At 40.3% G+C, this 26832-nt stretch overlaps 1 long non-coding RNA gene across 1 annotated transcript; it reads left to right on the forward strand.

Moving 5' to 3' along the window:
- The first annotated feature begins 21277 nt into the window (after positions 1-21277).
- Positions 21278-26290, forward strand: LOC142176584 (uncharacterized). Its single transcript, XR_012705267.1, has 2 exons — positions 21278-21788; positions 26043-26290. It is a non-coding gene; the product is annotated as an uncharacterized LOC142176584 (long non-coding RNA).
- The last annotated feature ends 542 nt before the right edge of the window (positions 26291-26832 follow it).

Below are 26832 nucleotides of genomic sequence, written 5' to 3' on the forward strand. Positions count from 1 at the left end.
CCGACAGAAGACATTGTTACGATGCAATGGCCTGCATGGAAAAACAAATGGAGTTGTTCCAGGATCGACTTGCCGACAATGCTCAGGCACTGGGATTGAAGAACCGACAAATCAGGAAATTGTTCATTGAAAGGGACAACATTCGAGGAAGAATTGACGAAATGGGGCATTACATCTACATGAAATGCTTAGCATGTGAGCGAGCACCTCGGAAGACCCTCCTTGTTTCCATCATGGGTTGCGTCCACCGGATTATGAACGAGCTGAAGAGCTTGCAGAGGGACCTCACACCAAGGGCCGCAAGAAGGCCGAGTGATGCCTCGCGGGCCCTTAAGTTGGAAAATTAATCTTTGGTCGATGTCTTGTTTATTTGGCTTTGTCGCTTTCCCATATGTTGTTCTCTTTTCTTTTAATCAGATAGGAATCTGTACTATTGCTATTCTTGGTTTGAAGCAATTTGTAATAGCAAAATTTTGAGAATGAATTTAATGATTCCAAAACGAATTTTGTGTTTCTTTGCTTTAAGGCAGAACTACGCCTGGTCTGATTCGCGCGGGGACGTGATACGTAGGCAATCCCCATAAGATTCGACCACTTTTAATAAAGAAAGAAGGAAAATACAAAAATAAAATGAGCAAGCCGGGATGACGCATGTTGTTTGAAGCAAAGCATGTAGAAACGGTTAACTGCCTAGGAGCATTGCATCCTCTATGTGTTGTGATCAAATCTGTTAATCTCTAACGCTAACAAAGTTTGTTGTTGTCTGATCCAGACAAGTTAGTTATTAAAGAACTCTGGCAACACACTCATACCAAACCAGATTCAAAGGACCGGTAGCAACAAGCATGACTACTTCAGAGAATAGTAATGAGGAAGAAAGGCCGATGAGCCAGTTGTTAAAAGAAGCGATGGAAAAGATTGAAAGGATGGGACTAGAGATGAATGCAATGCAGCTAGCCCTAGCCAAAGCACAAAAGAGCCCTGAGCCACTGGGACACATGCCGGAATACCCTCACTCCGGCCCTTCCACAAGCCTCCCAAATCCCCGTTATCATCAAGAAAGAAGCCCTCATGATTCCCAAGCTCCACCACCCCATCAACCTCTCCCAACACCCAGTATTCCCACTTTTGTGGGACCCACATCAGCCCCTTTGCAAAGAACGACCAGTGAGCCATTGTTTCAGGCTCACGATACACAGTACTATCCCCCTGAGCCTACATTCCATGCCCCCGAACCACAGGCTTACAATCCACACTTGGAGGTACCGGCAGAGATTGAAAAGCCGGTTAAGGCCCCTGAACAGGATGAGGTATTGAGAAAGTTCAAAAGCCTGGAGCAGTCCTTCAGGAACCTGTACGGTTTGGGCAACCAGGTCAGCGTAGCATACAAAGATCTGTGCCCTTTCCCAGACGTCCAACTCCCGGTTGGTTTCAAAATGCCTAAGTTTGATTTATATGAAGGGCACGGTGATCCCATGGCACATTTGCGGGGATTCTGTAGCAAAATGAGAGGGGCAGGCGGCAAGGATGAGCTACTGATAGCTTATTTCGGCCAAAGTCTGAGCGGATCTGTACTAGAGTGGTATACCAGGCAGGATTCCAGTAGGTGGTATACTTGGGATGATCTGGCACAGGCTTTTGCAGGTCATTTCCAGTACAATCTCGAGATAGTCCCTGACCGTCTCACATTATTAAGAACTGGGAAGAAACCCGGGGAAAGTTTTCGCGAGTTCGGATTCCGCTGGAGAGAACAAGCAGCTAGAGTCGATCCTCCCATGAGAGAGGGAGAGATGGTGGACTATTTCTTGCAAACATTGGATCCAACCTACTTTGGTCACTTGGTGACAACGGTTGGAAAATCTTTCAACGAGGTGTTCAAGATAGGGGTCATGATAGAAGAGGGTCTGAGGTCTGACAAAATCTTGAACTACTCGGCACTCAAGGCCACGACTCAGGCTATTCAGAGCGGCACGGGAGGTGCGCTGCGAAGAAAGAAAGAAAGAAGTTGCCACGATCGAGGCAGGCAGTTGGTCCAGGGCTGGCAAGCCACACTACAACCAACCCAGACCTCACAGGCCAAACTACCCATACAACCCACCACAACATTTCTATCCACCTCGAGAACCACATTGCTCCGTACACCAGGCCCAAGCATACACTCAGCCTCTGGTTCGCCCGCAATGGCGCGCGCCGGCTCCCCAGAACATATTTACGCCACCACAAAACACCTATCCTCCACTGAGGGCGTATAGAAACCCTCCAGGGGCAGGCTTTCGGGGAAATCCAGATGCTAGGAATGACAAGTTGCGGAAACAGAGAACTTTCACGGAGTTGGGAGAAACCTACACCGCTTTGTTCCACAAACTAAGGCAATTGGGTTTGGTTAGTCCTGTCCAGACTCGAGAACCAAATCCCCCACCCCAGAATGTGGATCGATCAATAAGTTGTGAATACTGCTCGGGGATGCTCGGGCATGATACCGAGAAGTGTTGGAAATTGAGGCAAGCCATACAGGATCTTATTGACACCAATAAGATCGAGGTACAGACACCGGAAGCTCCTAACATCAACCAGAACCCACTGCCAGCGCACCACGAGACTCACATGATTGAGTTAGTGTATGAGGGAGGAGAGTTGAGAAAACCCTCACAAACAGTGATGATGATCCAGGACGCCTCGAAAGAAGTCTCAACCAGTGGGGGAACGAGGGTACAGTCGCAGGGGGAAGGCGTCAAGCCAATAGTGATATTGGGAAAGAGTCCATCCGCCATAACGAGCAAACCCGAGCCAAACAAGTTGGTAATATCAGGGATTTCGCCCACACCCGCAGTTGTGTTGAAGGGGGCATATAGAGAACTGGTCACCATAAAGCCTGTAGTCCAGCTGCCGATGATTGATAGCAAGGATGTGCCTTGGAAATATGAAAAGGCGGTGGTGATGTACAAAGGAAAACAGGTGGAAGAAGTCAGTTGTGAAGCGCAAGGGCTGACTCGATCAGGTCGGTGTTTTGCTCCGGTGGAGCTAAGAAGAACCAACCCGGCTGCAACCAAGAAACCCGTGTCCGAAGAAGAGGTGGAGGAGTTCTTGAGAAAGATGAAAGTGCAGGACTATTCTGTGGTCGAACAGCTGAGGAAAACACCGGCCCAGATCTTGCTACTGTCATTACTGATCCATTCTGAGGAGCATCGTCGGGCCCTGATGAAGATATTGAACGAAGCTCATGTGCCCAACGAGATTTCTGTAAACCACTTGGAAACCATTGCCAACAAGATTTTCGAGGTGAACAGGGTAACATTCTCAGATGATGACCTGCTGATGGAAGGTACAGAGCATAATAAAGCTCTTTACCTAACTGTCAAATGTGAAAACTCGGTAGTTACTCGGGTATTGGTGGATAACGGTTCAAGTGCCAATATCTGCCCATTATCCACTCTGGACCAGTTAAAGATCGACCGCGGAAGAATCCACAAGAGTAGCATCTGTGTCCGAGGGTTTGACGGAAATGGAACAGCCACTGTAGGGGATGTTGTACTTGAATTGACCATCGGTCCAGTCCTGTTCACCATGGAGTTCCAGGTGTTAGATGCCACCGTATCTTATAACCTGCTGTTGGGACGACCATGGATTCATGCAGCCAAAGCAGTGCCCTCCACCCTACATCAGATGGTGAAGTTCGAGTGGGAAAGACAAGAGGTCGTGTTACACAGCGAGGACGCGGCGTGCACCATGGGCGGAGCCATTGTACCTTTCATAGAGACCGCCGATGACAAAGGTCCTTGGGTCTACCAGATTTTCGATACAGTGTCGGCAAACAAAATTTCTGAAGGAGAAATCATCCCACACCCTAGGGTCACTGCCGCAACAGTCATGATGGTCTCGGAAATGCTGGGTAACGGATTCGTGCCGGGAAAGGGCCTGGGAGTCGAGCTTCAGGGGATTGTCCAACCTGTCACCTTGCCTAAAAATCTGGAAACTTTCGGATTGGGGTTCAAACCAACCGCAGCAGATAGGGAGCAAGCGCGAAAAATGAAGAAGAGGGTTTGGTTTCTACCCAAACCGGTGCCGCGTCTCTCAAGGTCTTTTGTCAGAGCAAGTGCCAAGGGGTCGCCAGTCCCGAGGATTCTAGGACCATTGATTGGTATGGAAGGGGACCTGAATCAGAGTTTTGAGAGGCTATTCGCTGATGTCAGTATGGTAGAAGCTGGAGAAAGTTCCAGTAGAGCAGAGATACAGTTTGTGGGGCCTGAGGCCAAGACCAACAATTGGACAGTTACTCCTCTTCCTGTCCGAGGGGAGTCTTGGTAGTAGGCTTTGATTTATGTTTTGTTTGTTTTGTTTTGTTCGGATTATTCCAGGGTGTAATCCAAATTTTACTTTTGTTTTGTAAAAGTGTGAACCCTTTTGTCCCGCAAGTTTAATAAAGTTCTCTTCTTTTGTCTCATTTTAATTTTGTTTTGTTCTTTTTCTTTCTGAACAGTTCTCCTTTTACTGGTTCTAATGACATGGCATGCACAGCGGATCTTCGACCTAGTCTAATAAATCAATCTGAATCCAACTCAATAATGCAAGAGGTCGTTTGTGACGATGAATTTGAATGTGACGAAGATGAAGCCTTCGAAGAGATAAACTGAGAACTGCGCCAATTTGAAGAAAAACCCAAGCCTAACCTAAATGACACTGAGGCTGTGAATCTAGGAGACGCTGATAATGTCCGAGAAACCAAGATCAGCATCCATATTGAGCCGAGGGTCAGGGAAGAATTGATCAAAACCCTCATGGAATTCAAAGATGTTTTTGCATGGTCATATGACGATATGCCTGGATTAAGCACCAATTTAGTGGTTCACAAATTGCCCACTGACCCGGCATACCCTCCGGTCAAGCAAAAGCTAAGGAAGTTTAAAACAGAAATGAGTGTAAAGATCAAAGAAGAGGTGATTAAGCAGTTGCAGGCGAAGGTCATTCGGGTCACTCGATATCCCGAGTGGTTGGCCAATGTGGTACCAGTTCCAAAGAAGGATGGGAAAATCAAGGTGTGCGTCGACTACCGCAACCTCAACAAATCAAGTCCCAAGGACAATTTTCCATTGCCCAACATCCATATCTTGATCGATAATTGCGCTGGGCGCGAGATCGGATCCTTTGTAGATTGCTATGCGGGTTATCATCAGATCCTAATGGACGAGGAGGATGCGGAAAAGACAGCATTTATTACGCCGTGGGGAACTTACTGCTATCGGGTAATGCCGTTCGGATTGAAGAACGCCGGGGCAACATACATGCGAGCAATGACCGCTGTGTTTCATGACATGATACACAAAGAAATCGAGGTGTACGTCGATGATGTGATCATAAAGTCTTGGCGTTAGGAGGACCATGTAGCAGACCTAAGGAGATTTTTCCAAAGACTCCGAAGGTATGATATCAAGCTCAACCCGGCCAAATGCGCATTCGGGGTTCCATCAGGAAAGCTGCTAGGATTCATCGTCAGTCGACGGGGGATTGAGTTAGACCCATCCAAAATTGAATCCATCCGAGATTTTCCACCGCCAAGGAACAAAACAGAGGTAATGAGTTTGCTGGGTAGACTCAATTACATCAGCAGGTTCATCGCTCAACTCACAGCAACTTGTGAGCCCATATTTTGGCTGCTGAGAAGGGATGCTGCAGTAGGTTGGACGGCAGAATGTCAGGAGGCCTTCGACCAAATCAAAGGGTATCTGTCTAATCCACCCGTATTGGTCCCGCCTAAGCCTGGGAAGCCCTTAATCTTTTACCTGACGGTTCTGGAAAATTCATTTGGTTGTGTACTGGGGCAACATGATGACACAGGAAGGAAGGAGCAGGCCATCTACTATCTTAGCAAGAAATTCACAGTACATGAGGTCAAGTACACTCAACTCGAGAAAACATGTTGCGCCCTAACTTGGGTAGCTCAGAAGTTGAAGCACTACCTATCTTCGTATACTACTTATCTCATATCCCGTTTGGACCCATTGAAGTATATCTTTCAGAAACCTATGCCCATGGGAAGGTTGGCAAAATGGCAAATTCTGCTCACAGAGTTTGATATCGTCTATGTAACAAGGACAGCCATGAAAGCCCAGGCGCTGGCCGACCATTTGGCAGAGAATCCCGTTGATGAAAAATACGAGCCCTTAAGAACGTATTTTCCAGACGAAGAGGTAATGTATACAAATGAGTTGGAATTACCTGAGGAACCGGGTTGGAAGCTTTTCTTCGATGGAGCTGCAAACGCGAAAGGGGTTGGAATAGGAGTTGTACTCATTTCTGAAACAGGACGCCATTATCCTGTTACGGCTCAACTACACTTCTATTTCACCAATAATATGGCCGAGTATGAAGCTTGCATTCTAGGTCTGCGTTTGGCTGCGGACATGGATGTCCAAGACATCTTGGTCTTGGGAGACTCGGACCTTTTGGTACATCAGATTCAGGGTGAATGGGAAACGCGAGATCTAAAGCTCATACCATATCGACAATGCTTGCATGATCTGACCAAGCGATTTCGATCGGTAAAGTTCAAACATATCCCGAGAGTTCACAATGAGGTTGCGGATGCCTTGGCCACCTTAGCATCGATGCTGCACCACCCTGACAAAATATATGTTGATCCTCTGCACATCCAGGTCCGTGATCAGCACGCTTACTGCAACGCCATAGAAGAAGAAGCAGATGGCGAACCCTGGTTTCATGATATCAAGGAATACCTCATAATGGGGATATATCCAGAACATGCCTCTGGAGACCAAAAAAGAGCCCTTCGGCGTTTGTCGAATGGTTTCTTCCTCAGCGGAGGAGTGTTGTACAAAAGAACCCCGGATTTGGGATTGTTGAGATGCATAGATGCCGGTCAAGCCATGACGGTTATGGCAGAGGTACATGCTGGAGTATGTGGGCCACACATGAGCGGATATGTATTGGCAAGGAAGATCCTTCGAACAGGGTGTTATTGGCTCACCATGGAACACGACTGTATCACTTTCGTGAGAAAATGCCATCAGTGCCAGATACATGGAGATCTGATTCATTCTCCGCCAACAGAGTTACATACGATGTCAGCACCCTAGCCGTTTGTGGCATGGGGCATGGATGTCATTGGACCTATTGAGCCGGCAGCATCCAATGGTCATAGGTTCATCCTAGTGACCATTGATTACTTCACCAAATGGGTTGAGGCTAAAACCTTCAAGTCGGTAACCAAAAAGGCAGTGGTGGACTTTGTTCACTCCCATATCATCTGCAGATTTGGAATCCCAAAAGTGATCATCAAGGATAACGGTGCGAATCTTAATAGCAGCCTGATGAGAGAGGTATGCCAACAATTCAAGATTACACACCGCAATTCCACCCCATATCGTCCCAAGGCGAATGGAGCGGTCGAAGTAGCCAATAAGAACATCAAGAAGATACTGCGAAAGATGGTGGAAGGATCCAGACAATGCCACGAGAGATTACCCTTTGCTTTGTTGGGTTACCGCACTACCGTCCGAACTTCCATAGGCACAACTCCTTATTTGTTGGTGTACAGAACTGAGGCCGTAATACCAGCGGAAGTCGAAATTCCATCCCTCTGGATTGTCGCTGAAGCCGAGATTGATGATGATGAATGGGTCAAAGCTCGATTAGAACAGTTGAGCTTGATAGACGAGAAAAGATTGGCAGCAGTGTGCCATGGTCAGCTGTATCAGAAGAGAATGGCGAGAACATATAATAAGAAGGTACGCCCCAGGAAGTTCGAAGTAGGGCAGCAAGTATTAAAGAAGATCCTCCCACATCAGGTCGAGGCAAAAGGCAAATTCGCCCCAAATTGGCAAGGGCCTTATATTGTAACCAGAGTGTTTTCCAATGGTGCTTTGTGTTTGACAGATATCGAGGGGAGATGTGTCGACATGGCTATCAATTCTGATGCAGTCAAGAGATATTATGCGTAATTTCTTTAATTATGGCAATTTTTGGTTCGTTTGTTTGTATCTGGTATTTGTTGGATAATGAGATGACAGAGGCAATTCTTTCTTCTATCCAAACACTTTAACCCTTATTTCCCCCTTTTGAGCCTTAAGTTATTCTTTCATACCCCTCTTTTGGAATCACTAACGGAAAATATATGAAAAGAGAAAGAAGAAAAGATAATTTTTAAGGAAAAATGAAAAAAAATGATGAAAAAAAGCAGAAGATAAAAACCACAAACCGTGGGAACTACGTTTGACCTGATTCCTCGAAGAGGATACGTAGGCGCCTCACGGCTCGGTCATAGTGTGCATCATAGTGTATATAGGATGCATAATGTACATAGTGTGCATAATAGGCACAGTGTGCGTAATGCACGTAGCTCAACATAAGTGTAAAAAAATAAAATTCCCCAAGTAAGAAAACTGGGGCAGAGGTTACGTTTTAAGTTCCAACAAAGGTTTGATTCCAAAAGTTGTAGCAGATCACCCATCAAATTATTTCATTTTGATAGCCTTTCTTTAGCCCCACACCAAAACCAACATCGACGTCCAAAAGACCTCCCGATCAATATCCAAGAGATGCCAAGTCAGGCAAATAAAGCCGAGAATAATACACCGATCCCCAGCAAAGAAGAGGATCATAAGACTGGGAATGAATTGATGGTCAAAGGAATCTCCAGAAGAGAGGGTCGTATCGACAACACCCCGATTCCTCGACGAGAAAATAAAATGAGAGAGTCTTATCGGTGAAAACCTTCCCAGGCACCGAAAGGCGACGTAAGATGAGAGATATAAAATGAGAGAGTCTTATTGGTGAAACCTTCACAGGCACCATAAGGCGCCGGGAGCTGATAGAAAAGAGAGAGTCTCATTAGTGAAAACCCCTTGAAGGGCACTATGAGGCAACAAGACAGATCAACAAAAGCGTCCACATTCGCAAAAGAAATGGACACTCATTCATCCCCGGCAAGTCAGACCATCGGGCAAGTCGATTGATACAACTAGACTGGGTCGGGAATCTATGGTGCACGTCATGATCACGGGGACCAGTCATGTCATCCGGATAAGTTCTTCTGAATTTCTTTTCCCACCAAATATTGGTTCAGAAAGATTTTCTCCTTTTCTATCTTTTATTTCTATTTCTAAAAAATTTGTCTTGAAAAGGATTTTTCAAAGCTTACTACCAGAGACCGAAGGGGGATTCATCCAATGCAGGATAACCCCAACAGTCCTAAAGGCTGGCCCCAGGCAATGCAATATTGTGCCCTGCAGTTTTGGAGGAAGTAAACTCCTAAAGGGAGTGGTTTCGGGAGTAAAAGCAGACTCCTACAGCATGTACTGTAAAGAGAAAGCAGAAAAGGGGATAAATTGAAAACCAATCCCCAGCAGGCCGGAAACCCCCAGCAAGCAATTTTGTCCACCAACCAATTATGGGGGGCATAGAGCAAGAAAAGGGGAAGAGTGGAAAAATCATCCGCCGGAAAGGCACCTCCTCCCACCACGATTAAAACTAACTAAATCCTTTTTTCTGCTGCAGGAAAACAAAGGATTGATGATGGCAGCAAGACGCAACGTCAGGGAAAACACCAAAAACCGGGGCAGAAAATTTTCTGCCGATTGTCAAAAATTTTCTCGGAAGAACGAGGAAACAATTTCAATACATTTAAGTTCTAGGTCGCCCACCAGTAAAATGCAGGAATACATTTAAGTTCTAGGTCGCCCACCAGTAAAATGCGGGAATACATTTAAGTTCTAGGTCGCCCACCAGTAAAATGTGGGAATACATTTAAGTTCTAGGTCGCCCACCAGTAAAATGCGGGAATACATTTAAGTTCTAGGTCGCCCACCAGTAAAATGCGGGAATACATTTAAGTTCTAGGTCGCCCACCAGTAAAATGCGGGAATACATTTAAGTTCTAGGTCGCCCACCAGTAAAATGCGGGAATACATTTAAGTTCTAGGTCGCCCACCAGTAAAATGCGGGAATACATTTAAGTTCTAGGTCGCCCACCAGTAAAATGCGGGAATACATTTAAGTTCTAGGTCGCCCACCAGTAAAATGCGGGAATACATTTAAGTTCTAGGTCACCCACCAGTAAAATGCGGGAATACATTTAAGTTCTAGGTCGCCCACCAGTAAAATGCGGGAATACTTTTAAGTTCTAGGTTGCCCACCAGTGAAATGCGGGCATGCATTTCATAATTTTGCATTTAAGCAACTTTTGGTTTTATATTACAGATTTTTGGAATCAGTAACCCCACCTGAAGGCGGAAGGTTACAACAGAGATCCCCAGGAAGGAAACAATAAAATCCCCAGCACCAAGAAGCAGAAGGCTGCAAAGGCAAGCGCGCGATTCAAAAGGAAGAAGGAACGCGTCTCGAAAGAAGCAGCTTGGGAACGTTATAGCATGCCCAGCATAACAATTTTGATGAAGAAAGCCATACCACTGAAGAAACCATTGAAAGGCTTAAAGAAGAGGGCCATGTTCCCAGCAGATCAAGCGAAGTGATGAAAACGGGCATTCAGAAAAGGCGAAGGACCAGTATCATCCCCCAAGTTCACAAAATAAAGGCATCGGAGGAAAGCGCTAGCCGACAAGAAAGCAAGACAACAAGAACAAGTTGAAGATAGATGAGATCTCATGATCCATAGTCTAGCTTAGCTTCTTGTTTTTCCTTTCGGAACAATGTAACAAGGAGATCGGCGAGCGGTAGCATCCTACAGCAGCATGCAACAGCGCACAACAATAGCGAGCACTACAGTCACACGGTAGTCCCAGCTACCAAAATTTCCCGAACTACATTGACCTGATTCCTGTTCAGCCCAGGATATGTAGGAAACCTCTGAAGCAAAGGTTCGGTCAAATCTTTTTCAAAAAATGCTTCACACGGAGTACTCAGACGAGCAAAAATCACCCGCTTTATCTTTGCGCGAAAACCCTTCGTGTCTTCGGGCAAAGAGGGGCAGCTGTAAGCACGTGATTTTTGCTTCACGGACAAACGCTCCAAAAGAAAACAAAAATAGTGACCAGTGACCTCGCTGTACAAATTTTCAATTTTTCATGACATGTGCTGTTAGTCATTCGTGGTTCGGCCCATTTTGCATTTAATCTTACTGATCAAAATGCCAAAGTATGCATGTCATGGTAATTGAACCGTAATTCGATCATTAAAAGAAAATCCAAAAATATATATGCATCTTTTATGCTGGGTTGTGATATGTGTGTGATAATTAGGTTAAGTAATTAAATTAATGATGATTTTAATTTCAATTTTTTTAGAAAAACAAAAAAATAAAAGAGTAATGAAGTTGGTTTGGGCCCAAAACCAGGACACAGGTCCAGTCCAAACATGAGCTGCCCAGGCACGGACCCAAAACGACGCCGCATAGGGCGTCTGATCTGAGCCGTTCAACCACACTCATACGGTCCACATCCGCACCCGTAACCCGACCTGTTTAGTCGGTCCAACCCAACCCCTCACTTAAATCCAAACGACCCCGTTTTAATACCAAACGACCCCATCTCACCCCTCACCATCGGATCCAAGCCGTTGAGATCATCTGATCTAACGGCCCAGATCCAATCCTCTACTCCGTATATAAGCCTTCCCTCACACCCCACGCCCCCTATCCGAACCCCCCCTTCCCTCGTCTTCTTCACCAAACCCTGAAACACCCGAAACCCTAGCAGCCGCCCTGGCTTCCCTTCCACCAGAAACCGGCGGCATGAACGCCGGTGACCACCCCCTTAACACCCCTGAAGCATCTCACCACCCCAAACCCGAATCTGTTACCCCCTAGCCTCGAATCACCTTCCTTCATCTTGAATCTTCATTTGAAGATTCGAGTCGAACTCTGACCTATACCAAACCTCACCAGATTCACACTAGACAGTCCCCTGACCTCCCTCGTGACCAAACCAAGCTTGGTTTGGTCCGAATCTACCCACAACTCCTAGAATCTCAAATCTGAGAATCCAAACCTTAGAACACAAGAACCTGGGGAATCCGGCCAGTCTTAACAGGGGTTTGAGGTCTAATAGACCTTAATCAAGGTGTTCTCATTTTAGAACACCCTGATTAAAGTTTGTTCGGCCTCAAATGGTCGAAGCTAAGTCGGATTTGGGTCAGTTTGGTTTAAACATTTTTCGGTAAGTTTTTCTTTGCCTTTCTGTTTTATTCGAGTGATAATTAAGTTGTTAGCATGCTTTGTTGTGATTGTTTGTTATTGTCTGGTATTTTTCTTAATTTCTTCCATCTCTGTCAAAGACCTTTTATTTGGTCGATTGTTTTCTGTGAATGCTTTGAACGTATCCTGTGATAAACATGTTCGATTAGGATAGTCGTCGCATAAATAATTCATATAGGTTCCTAGTAATTGATCAAAAGTTGTCTGAAGCCCTTTGGGTCCCTGTACGTATTGTTTATGTGAACGATTGATTATTACATGTTGTATTTAGTATAGTCGACTCGATAAACGTCGTCAATTAGTTTTCTATGACTAAATGATCAAATGGATTGATAATTTCACATGACTGATTGAGCCCTGTCACTGACTGAATGCCCGACATTGTTTGAAATGGGTTTGTTTGCATTGCAAAACGACTGAAAAGATTCAGTCCAGGGTAGTTCTGAATTTGAACTTTCAGAAGTTCAAAATGCCCTGATGCTGCAATGGGTTTAGGGCAGTAATAATCAAGGTTTAACAAGGGTAGTCTGGGGTTCGAAAAGAACAGAAAAAGCTTAGTTTAAGTGAGCTGACAAGTAGGGTATTGAATTAGGATTAAATTAATGTCAATGGGGAACAAGACATAAGAGCATGGGAATTAAAATGAATACTTAAATGAACCCATAACTCTTGAACAATAGGAATAAGCCAGGCATGGGGAACAAAATGGTTGGCATCAAGAAGATGCTTAGGCATGGGGTTTAATAGGTATGGGCAGTCTGCAATTGGCAGAATCCAGGCAGCTTGACTACACTGGTTTGTTTGGCTTATAAATAAGCTATTTTCAGAACTTAAAAGGGGGCTGGACATTTTTTAGTCTTCAGAGAGATTCTGTGAGTAAGAAAACTGAAAAGGGAAAAACAGAAATAAATTTCAGAATACTGTGAATGAGTATTGTCTAAAACAAACTGTGTAAGAGTTTAAGGTGGTCAGGTTGTCTTCGTTGTTTGCGTTTGGTTGTTTGCCAAGCTTTTTGTGGTCATTTGATTTCTGTTGCTGTCACATTCGATATCCTGGGCTTCCTGCTATCTCTCTACTCTGTTTTCTGGGATTGCATGTTCATTGCTCGATCACTTGTTGAGTTTCATCATTGTGGCTGTTTGGTTGTTGCTGTGTTGTGCTATTTATCTGCTGCTGCTGTGCTTGCTGCGTACCACTCAGCTGATCATTTTCCTTCTTCTTTTGTTCTCTATCCAGGTACACGACTAATAAACTATCAATGTAACTTGAAAGTTGAGCATGAATACAAAAGAGAAGATCTGAAGATGTTTTTCATATGTAGACTGTTATGTTAAACCCCATGTAATGTACAATAGTTTGCAGTTTTGTTTGGATACTGAAGATAGCTTGCATGCCTAGTAGATACCAATGTAGGGTGATTAAATGTTAGTTTGTATATGCAGGCTGGTAGATAAAAGTATTCCCAATGCAGTGGGTTGTATCTTAGACTTAGTTTAATTGTGTAGTATAATCTTTAATGTAGGCCAAGCATGAAAACTATCCACTCCTAGTTAAGTTCTTTCCCTTCTGATAAATTGCCTCATATAACTGGTAGACCATACTTTAGAACAAAGAACACAAAGATTGCAATCTCAACCTCACGAAGGTCGAGCCCAGGTCGAAACAGACCAAGCAAGCCCGCATCGAACAAACAGTGGCCCAGGTCTGGCCCATCCCGCATGAGCTGGATTTGGGCCCGTAATGTTCAATCAGCTGTCCGTGTGCGTAGTCACGTTTTCTTATTCTATAAAATCATTTTGAATCCTGCTGTAAATAACCTGCAAGCATGTAATTAACTAGGACTATCTCTGTTTTCAATTAGTAGAGACAAACGCGACAAGAAACGTAGTTGCTATAGGATATCCTTTAAAAAATAAGAATGAGATGAGCCTCGCCGAATAAAAACACAAATTGCGGGGCCCTCAGTAAATACTTGTTTAAAATTACTTAGAATTCAGGAGGGTCGTTTAGCGAATTTTACGGCCTCCGCAAAATAATAACGCGATAGTCTCTTTAGGCGCGTGTTTAATAATTTACTTTCTTAAGCTTAGGTGTGCATTTCATGCGACCCAAATCCAAATCCCAAAACATCAAATAAAATATGTTCCGGATTGTGGGTGCATTTCATGTGACGCAGTCCAAAGACATGTTTTAAGCGATGTTCACATTCTTCTAAAAACAATAATAATAAAGCGGTTAAAAGTTAAAATTTGCGCATAAGTTCACATTTATATAAAAATCAGATAATCAAGCCGAATATAACAGTTGAGCGACCGTGCTAGAACCACGGAACTCGGGAATGCTTAACACCTTCTCCCGGGTTAACATAATTCCTTATCCGGATTTCTGGTACGCAGACTGTAATATGGAGTCATTCTTTTCCTCGATTCGGGATTAAAATTGGTGACTTGGGACACCCTAAATCTCCCAAGTGGCGACTCTGAAATAAATAAACCAATCCCGTTTCGATTGTCCTTTAATTGGAAAAACTCCCTTGCAAAGTTGTTGGAAAGGAAAATATGGTGTGCAAACTTGAAAAATCATTGTACAGATTGAAACAATCTTCTAGACAATGGTACAAACGATTTGACAAGTTTATGTTGCGGCAAGGGTACAAGAGAAGCAAGTACGATCATTGTGTGTATTTGCGCAAGCTTAAAGATGGTTCCTTTATATATCTTCTCCTATATGTTGATAGCTTCCAAGAATTCGGAAGAAATTGATAAGTTGAAGATTCAACTGAAGAAGGAGTTCGAGATGAAGTATCTGGGTGAGGCAAAGAAAATTCTTGGCATGGAGATAATAAGAGATAGACGTTCAAAGAAACTCTATTTATCTCAGAAAGAATATTTGAAAAGAGTACTATAACGTTTTGGCATAGATGAAAAGACTAAGCCAGTTAGTACTCCACTTGCTCCCCATTTTAAGCTAAGTACTACTATGTCACCAAAAGATGAAGCTGAACGAAAGTATATATCAAAGGTACCATACGCAAATGTTGTTGGTAGCTTGACGTATGCAATGGTCTGTACGAGACCTGAAATTTCACAAGCCGTTAGAGTTATTAACAGATATATGCATAATGCAGGAAATGAGCATTGACAAGTTGTGAAGTGGATTCTACGGTATATTCATAATACTGTAGATGTTGGGTTAGTTTTTGAGCAGGAATGCAATCAGTCTGTAGTTAGATATTGTGACTCAAATTTTGCGGGTGACCTGGACAAACGAAGATCAACTACTGGTTATGTGTTTACTTTTGCAAGGCACTAGTTAGTTGGAAGTCTACTTTACAGTCAACAGTTGCTTTGTCTACAACAGAGGCAGAGTACATGACTATTACAGAAGCTGTGAAGGAGGCAATTTGGCTTCACGGATTGCTAAAAGAGCTTGGTATTGGACAAAAAAGTATCACAAATTTTTGTGATAGTTAAAGTGCTATTCAATTAGCGAAGAACCAAGTTTATCATGCAAGGGCGAAACACATTGATGTTCGGTATCATTTCGTACGAGAAATCATAGAAGAAGGTGGAGTCACAGTGAAGAAAATTCATAATACGGAGAATCCTACTGATATGCTGACAAAAGTGGTGACTGCGGTCAAGTTTCAACATTGTTTAGATTTGATCAACATTGTTGAACACTGAAGATTGAAGATGAAGACACAACCAAAATTTGTTACCGAGAGAAAATTGAAGATGTGAAATTTTGCCAAGGTGGAGATTTGTTGAATATGGCAAACTATCTCACATCTGTGGGGGACTTAATTTGGGGGAGAATCTCACCCTATAAAAGAAGGCCTAATGTTTAGGATTTAAACACATCTCTCATTTGCCTTCTTATCTTCTTAAGGCATTTGTATCTTCTCTCTTTAGTATTATTTCACTTGTATGTTTGGAGTGGAATAAAATATTGGTTGTGTCCGAGGAAGTAGGCAAAATTGGCCGAACCTCGTAAATTCTGGTGTTCCTTTTGTTGTTACTTTATTGTCTTATTTATTATTTGGTGTCTGTCATAATTTTTGGTATAGTAGTTGTGACTCATTCACACTATATACATTTGGCTTCCGCAACAAATTAAATGTCAAGAACATAATTTTTGTTCTTGAAAGAATTGAGTACGGTTTGCTCTTGAAATTCCCATATGCCCGATCTGCCTGCCCTGTCTTTGAGGTAAAAATAGCACGTGTTAGTCAATTTTCGAACTGATCATTCAAAAATAGTCAGCGTTTGCAAAGTCATTGAAAAATAGCCATTATTTTGCTGCAACATGGAAAGTTCCAACATAATATATAGGAGATCAGTGCACATGTGAATGAACTTTCAGCATATTATGATGGAACTCCAACACGCGGAAAGTGCCAGTATAATATACTGGAGATTGGAGCATTTGTGCTCCAATCTCCAGTATATTATGATGGATCGGTATATTATACTAGAACTCCAGTATATTATACTGGAACTCCAGTATATTATACTGGAATTCCAGCATATTATACTGGAGTATTTTTCCGGATTTTGAATAGTATTTTCGTTCAAATTTATCTTTATATGAAAAGTGACTAAATTTTAATTACTTTTTAAACTGTGGCTATTTTTGAATAACCATTTATAAATCTGGCTATTTTTGAATTTCTCATGTCTATGAGACCTTTCTGATTCCAAGGTTGTTTTGATGTATTGAGAGAACAAGGCCCACATTTCCTTTATTTTCTATATTTGAGTGCAAGATTTGATTTTTAGTGGACTCTTTTCTTCCTTTTTCGGCTCAACCGGACCTCCCCGCCCAAAGAAGATTTAAATAATAAAAAGCCAGTTAGTCAAGAATGTTATATTTTTTCCTTTGCACGATCTTAAGTTAAAACCAGAGACATAGACGACAAAGAAAGCAGAAAGGGGTTGAACTTGAAGTGTGGCATTTTGACGGGTTAATTACTTTAGGCTCATATCACGGGTTGTTGGCTTTTGTCACGGTCATGCCCAAATTAGCCCATCAATAATATTGGATGGTTTAAAATGTTTTGGATCAATTTTGCCGCCCCTTTAAGACTTCAATCTGACATTTTTTCTTTTTCATTCAAAATCAGCTCGGTTACAAATTTACTTGCGGCAGAATTATCTCTGAACAAATTAAAAAAACAAGGATCCGAAAGTCGAAGCATTAAAAGAGCATTGTATACGGTCGAAAACGGGCTCGTCTACTACATGACAGATCGGCTCGAAACGTGAGGGATTGAAGATCGACCCCGAGTCCTATCAAACCAGAACACGAGGTCAAAATGCCCGTCCTCGAGAACATCGAGTTCTGATCCCTAAATCGATCCTGACCTTGAACGAGCTCGAGAAAACATTGCCAGTATAACCAACAGGAGACCGAAATAACATAAGACCGAAATATCCGTGACCGGTCGAGTATTATGGCGGGAATCTCGGCATGTATCGATAAAGAACCGGCAAATCAGGATATTTTTATCTTTTATAAAATTGTACCTAAAGTACGATTCTCATACTATATAAAGGAGGTCTGATTACTTGTAAAACACATAGTTACACGCATTCAGAAGCAATATACTATTATTTTCTCTTTAAAGTTCTTATTCAATTTTGTCTTTACACTGATCGAAGTGCATTTTGTTCAAGGTTGACTCACCTCTCAGGGCTGTAACTGTTCAATTCGTGTGATTTGAGTTTACTTTACCATACTTTATTTCAATTACATTTAATTTATCGCTTTGTATCAATTTAATCCATGTATCCTTAAAATCACTTATAAATTAAATTATTATCAGATTTTGAAGATAAACAAGCATTACGTCACTTGTAACATCTTAAAAAAATTGCTAAGAGCGAGGCAGTAAGGTAATCGCAATTTCTCCTTCCGAAGAAGTGCCTGTCCGAGCTTCTTTAAGGTAATTAGAACTTTCTCAATTAGCTGAAGTGTAAAGTTCTTCCAGAGTAGGGGGACAAATCCATTTATTCTATTAGAAAGGTTAAGGCACCTAATAAGGGCTTAAAGTTGTTCGCGAATGATATCAAGAATCAAAAGATATTTTTTCAAATAATTAGAGAGACTAATTTAAGATATAATTTCTATTATTGCTAAAGTTAAGCACTTTTACAAATTAAATTATTCGAAAGCCATCTACTATATGTTATTTTTAGGATACACCTAGACACACGAGGGGGTGAATTATGTATTACCGGATTTTCGCGTGTTAAAGGACCTGATTCTTTAATATAAATATTTCAGACACAAACAAAAAATGAGGTGTGAAAATTAAGCAATCCGTAATTTTTTACGTAGAAAACCTCCTTGCTCAAGTGAGTAAAAACCACACGATTTAACCTCGTAAGATTTTCCTCAAAACTTCACTAACTTCAACGCGATTTTAGGTTATAACTCAGTAATCTAAGGAACCATAAACTTTACTATATTATTCCCTACAATCAATCCAATTGTAGCTACCCCTTTTTATACTATAACTCTAGCCTAGAAAGGCAAACAAACTCTTCAGAATTGTTCACTCGCAATTATACTTCTCAATAAGTAACAAATAAAGAATAATGACTTAAACCTGAACAAAAAAAGAATTTGAGCAGCTTCATCTTCATGACCTGACTCTTTAGTTGCACAAACCGAGTCACTGAAAGTACTTTGTTGTTATAAATGTTTTTTCCAAGAGTAACTTCAGTGTTTGTGCGAAATAGCGGTCATCTTAAATAACTGCGATATCATTTTTCTTTACCTCGAAAATTTGAGTAACAATTAAACTTGATTTGTGGTTTTAAAGATATGTGATTTAGTTCAATACCAATTAGTAATCAAGAAATATGAAGTAGAAATGAAAGATAGAGGTGAATCAAACCAATAATACTTGACTGTGATGACCTCGAGATAAGCTAAAAGCAGTAAAGTAGTAAAAGTAAAGTAAGAATAATGGAGCTAAAGGACAATGCTGATGAACAGTGAGCAAAAAGGCAACGCGTATATTCTTTTTTCAGTGATGATAAGGTGTCCTACAAATGATTGAGGTCCCCTTTATATAATAGGGGAGCTCTAAGTAAGGAATATTTTCATTTACAGTGAGGAATATTCTTAGTACAAGTGTCTAACCGCCTAGTACATAATAGTACAATCATATTTAGGGATTTGCGTCATGACTTTGGGGACGTGGCAGGAATCTAACTCGTTCTAGTATAAATCCACAACGGTACTATTTCGGGGTCCACTACAAGAAAGTATGAAATTTGCAACAATGTTTTAGCAACAATTGAAAGTATGTCTTTATTTTTACGAGTTTTAGTTATTCTTGATTTAATAACATAATTTGATTGTTTTTGTAGAGAAATAAAAATACCGGAAAAGAACCAAACTTGCAGAAACTTTGGGAATTGACTCACATGAAGAACGGACATTGGGTTAATGATGCCTCTGCTGAATTAAATGTACATGTGACACTTTTATCTTTATTCCTATAATATGAGTTTTTAGAAATAAATATTGAAAGTAAAAGACTGTATAAATTTTTTGTAGGATAAGGTGAACGAATATATTGCTGAACAAATCCAAGAAATTGAAGAGGATACCGATTTGGACCCGGTTGTTAATGCTGCATTTGTGAAAGTTGTTGGAGAAACGTCAAGTTATTGTCGGGGTCAAGGATCGGGAGTTAAGTCAACAAGTAGGAGATTCATGAATGAATTCAAGAGAAACTGCAAGCACGACAAAAAGAGGCAGAAGAAGAACGTCGTAAACGAGAGAGTGTAGAATGCCAGCTAAAAGAAGTACAGAAACAGCTTGAGGAGGAGCGGAAAAATCGAAAAGTCATGGTGGTTGACCAAAATTGTTAAAAGAGAGCACGATGGCACTAACATCCCATATATTAAGTACTGAGGTATTTCATTACTTACTTTTGATCCTAAGAATATTTCTGTAACAATAAAAGTGGTAGCATATTAGCATTGCTCTAAACACAAGAAAATAGATAATATCTATTTGAAGCATAGCTCTAAAATTGATTGCAAATAAGTGTCCAACATACATACTTGTAAAGTAAAAATCACTCATGTACTAAACTAGCAAATGATACCTTATTACTCACATATGATCCACAAAATAACACCACATGGCATGCTTGTATTGATTAATTACTTTTGTCGCTTGCACTATTTGTGTTTCTGACTCGTTCCATATCATTCCTTTCCACTGATTTGTACGACAAATTAAGTTATGTAGTTTTATTATATTTAACAGAATGGAGTTTCTGGTGGACTTCTAAACATTATTTCCAATTGAAGTGGTTCAAATGAGGTAAGTCGTTCAAGACTTATGGATAACATCACGATAAGAAACTTTGTCTAACTCTTGTAAAAATAAATTCGTTGGTTGATATTGTTCAATATCATGTTTGTATTATAGTTTTCAGTTACAATTTATTTAGTTCTCTGTCATGGTTACCAGAAAATGTTTCTTATCAAACGACCTTCCTCATACCAAGCACACACACATTTTAGTTTAATTAACATTTTGGCATAGCTAAATTATACCAGAAGCCTTTGCTAAATTATACATGTATCTCCCTTTTTACATCACCAGTTTTGGTACGGTACACTAAGGTGTAGACATGTTATTTTTGACCCTCCCCAAGATTCTTCATATTTTAGCATGTAAATATTTAATTTAGGCCTAATATAGCTATTTCAACTATTTTTGACTTCTTTACTTTATTTTCATCATAAAAATAGAAAGTTACAAAAAAATATTTTAGCTTGCGTATCTTTCGTAAATTAAAATAAAAAATATACAAAAGTAGTACCTTATTTTTATCTTTACATAATCTTGAAAATACAAAAAATATATAATAGTTTCATGTTAGCTTTTGGATTGTATAATATTTTTATCTTATTTTAAAAGGAGTCAATTAAGGTGTTGGATAACAATTTTAAGAGTTTTTAGAGTCCAATTCTTGACCAAATTCGGATTAGTCCATTAAACCTAGGGACCATTCTAGACTCTTATTTGGAACAAACACAAATAGAAAAGACCTAGCTGTACAATAAAGAAGGGATCGGGGTAACGCCTAAAAGGGTAGGAAGCCTAAAAATCTGAAAGGGCTCTAACAAAAAGAGATACAGAGGGCCGTTCAGCAAAAAAAAAATCCCACCCCCATCGACTCATCATCTTCTCCAACTGAGAATAAACACACACACAATAAAAAGAGCACAAATTGAGGGGTGGGAAAAACAAGAAAAGAAACACAAAAAATATAGAGACCCCCTAAGCTTCTGTCGACCTAATCCCAAAATCAAAAGCTGCCACCTCCTTCAAGATTCAATTCTCCTCCGCCAAAGCAGCGACCACCATCATAGTCCTCCATCACTTTCTTGGCCAAAAGCTTCAATAAATTACAAAACAGAAATGGATTAAGTGTTGAGTATAAGTTTTGGGTTAGATCTAACTCCGATCAAGGTTGTCGTTGAGGTCTTGAGTTGCCGGTTCCGTCCGAATTCACCGGCGAATGCTCCGGTTAAGAGTCGTCGAATTATTTAGCCTCTTGTAATTCCAATTTGGTTGATTTATGCCAAAGGTCCGTTTTCGTGTCTCTTCGATTTATTATTTTGTCCATTTACATTGTTATTTGTTGGTATAATTATTGGGCGACACGAGGTAGTAGTTCATTTTATTGATGTTTGGATTGTTTGATTCTGAGTGTTTCCATGTTCATATCCCCGTTGTATCTTTTGTTAATTGTGCGAATGGATACATATAAATCACGTTTTAAAAAAAAATCAGATTTTAGTTCATAATCCTTGAAATTGTGATTTTCTCTTTCTATTGCTAGCAAATGGGGTTTCTTCGTTCTGTTGATCCAAGTAATCTGTAACCTAAGAAAAATTCATCTTCATTTAGCTTTAAATGTAATTTCTTGTACCATTTTTTTTTTTGGTAATCCGTTAGGCAAACGCCTAGGGCTAAGTTTTTTATTAATAAAAGAACAGAAAAATACAACAAATAGGAAAAGTACAAATAAGGGGGACAATAGCACCGGTATTGTTACCCATATGCCTTGGCTATATAATCACTTCTCTGCGCCTCACACTGCCTTACGATGACAACCTCATGTAGAGGATTCATGGTGTAGCTGTCGGCAACGTCTCACGAGGGCATATAATCTCATAACCGTGTGGATATTTTCCAAAGGCATAGAACCAAAGCAACACAAATCGGGCTAAACCTTACCTTACTAATCCTATTGAGGCAAATAAAAAGCCTCGCTTACTAACAAGCATGTAAAAAGAAAGAACTGGAAAGAACCAAATATTTAATGATCATCACAGAGTTTATAACATACTCTGTGATAATATTACAAATGAGTATACTAACATAATGGTAGAATAAAATGATGAAGGAATTAAAATGTTGTCCCTTCTTGTCCGAACTTGTAATTTCTTCAATTTGTAACTCTTTTTTCATCACAATCCCAATTCTTCAAGATGTATTCAAAATTCATGATTTCTTTTTTGAACGATTGAACTTTGTTGATGTAGTTGGGGCGGCCTTCTTTTGTTTGACAACTCTCATTGGAGGTCGCCTAACATTTAAAAAATCACTAACCTTGTCATCCCAACTATTCTTCCTTGTATGAGATTTGCAAATTTTTCCACTATGCATTGGTGATAAATCCCCTTTTCTTGCCGCCTCTTCTCTACACTGTTGTAACATTGCATCTTCTTCTCCTTGTTCAAAAAACTCTCTCCCTAAATTCACAGGTTGTGGTTCATTTTGAATCGTATCTAGTGACACCAAGGCAGATTCTCCAGTTGCCACCATTGCCTTACTTTGTTGTTGTCCAATGTGTTGTAATTTGTTGTTATTCCTACCTACAGGACTTGTGCTAGATGTAATAGGATTTACAGGTATGGAACTTACCATAGCTTCCAAAAGCTTTCTCTCCTCCTCTGAAATAACTGGTTTAGTGGTGACCAGTTGCTGCTGCCCAGTTTTTGCCCGATCAGCTGTAGGATGTGCAGCTTTAACAGTCTGCCTTGTACCTGCTGTTGCAGCTTGACTTGGACTTGTATTTGGGGAACAGCTCTTAGCACCTATAGTAAGCTGCTTGGAAGAAGTTGCTACATGTTGAGGCAAAATTCCAGCTGGGGCATTTTGAATTGCAGCACTAGGAGACATTCTGGGAACAAATGCAGGAGCATGGAGGTTTAATTTGCTCGTGGGGACTGCTGCAATTTTCCCATGAGACTTTGACTTAACTAGAGAGTCAAGCTCCTCCCCTGCACTCTCCTGATCCACCTCCTCGTCACCTTCTTCAGCTGAGTATCCTGCAAAACCATCGCCCCAGTCCTCCTCTTCATCTTCGTCTCGTTGATCTTGCCACAATTTGGATGTAATAGCCTTAAGCCTCACGTTTGTTTGTATAACCTCGTTGTTATTCCCCGTTGACAACATAAACTGCCTAGATTCACCTTCTAATTCCCCAAACGACTCTGCAGATTGAGAAGGGATATCATATACGGAGGTGTTCAAAGTGACCACAGGTTGTTTCACAACAATAGAATTTTTCATCATTTCATTTTGAGCATCTTTGATGATTTGTTCTACTTGAGGGTTGGAAAAATGCATTGTAGGTGTATTTGAACTGTGTGCCTCTGCCTTTTGCTTATCAACACGAAAAATGTCCTTCGAAATAGTGGGACGATCACCTATGTTCTTGGAGATTTGCTGCTGCGTGTTACTGCGTAAAGGTTGTGGTTGCCCATTTTTTGGAGTTGTGTTCATCATCATAGCTGCTTGGGCATTCTCTACCATTTTAGCTAGCTCTGTATTGGAAATGTGCATTGTTGTTGTAGGATCATCATGTACTTGACTTGCCTCAACAATGTGATTTTTATCTGTTGCAATCCCAAGTCGATCATTTAAACCTGTGTCACCCTGCACCAGTTGCAATATATTCCTAGCTTCCTTCTCACCTTGCTCATGGACATTGAGCAAAGCATCAAAAGAGTTAGAACACTTGAAAGTTTCTGCTGCCCTTTCCAGTATTTTAATATCTGAAGCCTCCTTCTTGCTAGGTGATCGATGCACAACTGACCAACCCATATTCTGTGATTGTTGCCCATGTAATCTGTAATCTGTAAGAAAAATTCATCTTCATTTAGCTTTAAATGTAATTTCTTGTACCATAGGTTATGTTGTGCTACTATTTTTCTGCTTCAAGATTGATAATTGAAAAGCAGGCAATTGCGGTTATGAGACAAAATTTATTCGGGAAAGCTGGCTATTTCGTTGGTTTTAACTTGCTGAATTGCTACTTCAAACAGTGTTTCCAATGTCCCGTGTTCCTTATTATAAATTAAATCTAGGTAGAGCTAATTGGTGCGATTTAGTTGCTGGGTCATATCATGGTAGTGAACTTAGCGTAGTTGATTTTCCCTTATATGATAACAAATACAACTATTTAGACTAAGAATTTTGTCTATGAAGAATTTGTGTTTCAAAACAATGTTCTAGCTAGTATATCTTCTTAATTAATAAAGATTGTTCCATAATAGATAATTCCAATAACTAAATACTACCCTCTTTCTACAATAATTTCCATAACCATGGCCTTCACAATAATCTCAAAGATTAGGAAAATAATCTAAGTGCGTATTTGCTCTAGGCGTGCTATTTAAACTACTTTCCTAAACTCGGGTGTGCATTTATATGACCCAAATCCAAATCTCAACAACGTTAAACAAAATGTGTCGTGGACCGCGGGTGCATTTATGTGACGTGGTTCAAGATGCGTTTTAGATGACGTTGAATCTTCCTAAAAAATATTTAAATAAAAGTAGTTATAGAGTTAAAATTGAACCATAGGCTAAAACATGTATTAAAATCAGATAATAGGCCAATTATAACAGTTGAGCGACCGTGCTAGAACTACGGAATCCGGGAATGCCTAACACCTTCTTCCGGGTTAACAGAATTCCTTCCCCGGATTTCTGTGTTCGCGGACTGTAATACAGAGTCAATATATTCCTCGATTCGGGATTTGAACCGGTAACTTGAGACACCATAAAATTATCCCAAGTGACGACTCTGAATTTTAGATAAATAATCCCATTTCGATCGTCACTTAAATTGAAAAAAACTCCTTTATACCCTCCTTCCGGAAGTGCATGAAAAAGGAGGTGTGACATAAGGTTGTCTGCTATACAAGCTCTTTAACACTATTCTGTTTACATAAAGATTTTGTCTCATTCATCACAATAATATTAATATTCCAATAGCACCATTTTTGTACAGAAAAAGATCTCTTTGCTTTTTCTTTCTTTGTAAAGTTCTTGCTGTTGTTATTTTGGATTCTTGAAGCGCATATGCAAGTCATATATATATATATTCATAGGATGTTTGGTTGAATTGGTGAAATAAAAAATAAAGGGATAATGCTGAAGAGAAAAGTGAAATAGATTGATTCTAAGCTATCTTTGGTTAGAGCAAGTGTAGTTGTAGAACAAACTTTAGAGTGGTGTAAAAGAATACAGATATTGTATACTTAGTAATTTTGACATGCAAAATTTTGTTTTCTGTAGACTTTTGCTTCTTCATGAATCATGATCATGAGGTTAGATTAATAAAGGCTTCATAGACAACTAGCTTACTATAGGCATGATTTTGACGGTCTTCCATATAATTCTTACTTGATAATTTCTTAGCTTTAGCTTTGGTTTTAAGAATCTTTTATATTATTCATTGGTGCCCAAATTTTTCTTTTTTTGATCTGTGTACATTATAATTTTCTTTTATAAAAACTATAATTATAATTTATCTTCTTTTGCAGGATGAAGATGAATAAACTAACATAGCTAACAATATGGTTCATCTAATGCTCAAGCTACTAGAAGAAGATTTACTTTTGGTTGTTATTAGATTAGAAATTATGATCCTGTAGATGCTCTTGTTTTTATTTTTAAGTACGAACATGTGTTTTAGTAGTATTTAGTTTTTGAAAGTATGTAAATACTTAGTGCATAAGTTGTATTAACCTTTGCAAATATGTATATATATTTGTGATAGTTTAAAAGAAAATGTGATTTGTGTATGTAGCAACTACACATTTATTATTGCTAGCTGTACAATAGAAAATATAATATTGTTGGCAAGAAGTGGTTTGTGCCCACAACAATACGTGTGGCGAAAAGCATTTATAACAGATTATTAACTACCCTGCTGCCATTTTTTTTGCCACAAGTAGTATTGTCGCGAAAATAATAACAATTTATCGCAACAATAATTTTTGTTGCTAAATATTTTTATAAGCCACACGTGTATCATCAAAATATAATTTATGGCAATAATATTTCTTGTTGCGTTAAGTCAGCTTTTGGCAATGACAATTTTTGTTGTTGCATAAACTTTTCCCATCAGCATTTATTGCAATGGCATGCAACAACTTTTTTGTTGTTGCCCAAAGTACTTTTCGCAACAATATCTAATGTATGACAACGAAAAAAGTTGTTGCAAATTTCATACTTTCTTGTAGTGGTCGAACACACTCGACCTCAGTATGCATCGTGCTTCGCCTTCAAACTCGGGTCTGGTCCCTCGAACTCGGACTTGATCTTACCCGG

Source organism: Nicotiana tabacum, chromosome 22 (genome assembly GCF_000715075.1).
Source record: "Nicotiana tabacum cultivar K326 chromosome 22, ASM71507v2, whole genome shotgun sequence".
NCBI classification, from domain to species: Eukaryota; Viridiplantae; Streptophyta; class Magnoliopsida; order Solanales; family Solanaceae; genus Nicotiana; species Nicotiana tabacum.